The 1,578-nt window shown below is 49.9% G+C and overlaps 1 non-coding gene across 1 annotated transcript in view; it reads right to left on the bottom strand.

The window, feature by feature from the left end:
* LOC123690631 overlaps positions 1-1,276 on the bottom strand; it is a 1,906-nt gene extending 630 nt beyond the window's left edge. Inside the window, exon 1 of the ribosomal RNA XR_006751235.1 lies at positions 1-1,276. This exon is cut by the window's left edge and continues 630 nt beyond it. This is a non-coding gene — a ribosomal RNA (small subunit ribosomal RNA).
* Between the last annotated feature and the right edge of the window lie 302 nt (positions 1,277-1,578).

Genomic DNA, 1,578 nt, shown 5'->3' with positions numbered 1-1,578 from the left:
GATTTCCCGTGTTGAGTCAAATTAAGCCGCAGGCTCCACTCCTGGTGGTGCCCTTCCGTCAATTCCTTTAAGTTTCAGCTTTGCAACCATACTCCCCCCGGAGTCCAAAATCTTTGGTTTCCCGGAAGCTGCCCGCCGAGCCATTGTAGTAACGTCGGCGGATCGCTAGATGACATATTTACGGTTAGAACTAGGGCGGTATCTAATCGCCTTCGAACCTCTAACTTTCGTTCTTGATTGATGAAAACACCTTTGGCAAATGCTTTCGCTGATGTTCGTCTTGCGACGATCCAAGAATTTCACCTCTAACGTCGCAATACGAATGCCCCCAGTTATCCCTATTAATCATTACCTCGGAGTTCTGAAAACCAACAAAATAGAACCGAGATCATATTCTATTATTCCATGCACGAAATATTCAAGCGGCATTTTGAGCCCGCTTTGAGCACTCTAATTTGTTCAAAGTAAAATTGTCGGCCCACCTCGACACTCACCGAAGAGCACCGCGATAGGATTTTGATATTGAACCGGCGTTTTACCGCCGGCTCACCGACGATATGCTCCGCAGACGTGTCAGTATCACCGCGGATGCGGTGCACCGACAGCGCGGCGCACAAATGCAACTACGAGCTTTTTAACCGCAACAATTTTAGTATACGCTATTGGAGCTGGAATTACCGCGGCTGCTGGCACCAGACTTGCCCTCCAATTGTTCCTCGTTAAAATATTTAAAGTGTACTCATTCCGATTACGAGGCCTCGTAAGAGTCCCGTATCGTTATTTTTCGTCACTACCTCCCCGTGCCGGGAGTGGGTAATTTGCGCGCCTGCTGCCTTCCTTGGATGTGGTAGCCGTTTCTCAGGCTCCCTCTCCGGAATCGAACCCTGATTCCCCGTTACCCGTGACAACCATGGTAGTCGCAGAAACTACCATCGAAAGTTGATAAGGCAGACATTTGAAAGATGCGTCGCCGGTACTGGACCATGCGATCGGCAAAAGTTATCCAGATTCATCAAAATTAACGACTTCGGACGCTAGGCCCTCCGCCGATTGGTTTTGATCTAATAAAAGCACTCATCCCATCACTGGTCAGAGTTCTGATTGCATGTATTAGCTCTAGAATTACCACAGTTATCCAAGTAACTGAGTAAGATCTAAGGAACCAAAACTGATATATTGAGCCATTCGCGGTATCGCCTTAATACGGCTTGCACTGAGACATGCATGGCTTAATCTTTGAGACAAGCATATAACTACTGGCAGGATCAACCAGGGAGCTGCTTACGCAAACGACTCGCCTAACGCCGCGCGCGAGACGCGGCTTCGGCGAGCCGTAGCTTCGGCGGCGTCGAGACGCGCTTGCGCGCGTTACTCGACACGCGTGAACGTAACGCGTCGAATTTACAAACGACGCGACGTTCGCGCTTCAATTCGATAGACATACTTTGACCGGTCTACGAGCGGCCGTCCCGTCACGGTCTCGCAACGAGGTGATGTACAACGCTGCTCGACCACTGTGAGGGACATAAAACTGCGTCAAACACGACGACGACGACGACGTCGACGACGATGTGTTTT

Source organism: Pieris rapae, unplaced genomic scaffold, assembly GCF_905147795.1.
Source record: "Pieris rapae unplaced genomic scaffold, ilPieRapa1.1, whole genome shotgun sequence".
NCBI classification, from domain to species: Eukaryota; Metazoa; Arthropoda; class Insecta; order Lepidoptera; family Pieridae; genus Pieris; species Pieris rapae.
The sequence above is the reverse complement of the archived record's forward strand: the minus strand, read 5'-3'. Positions and strand labels throughout refer to the sequence as shown.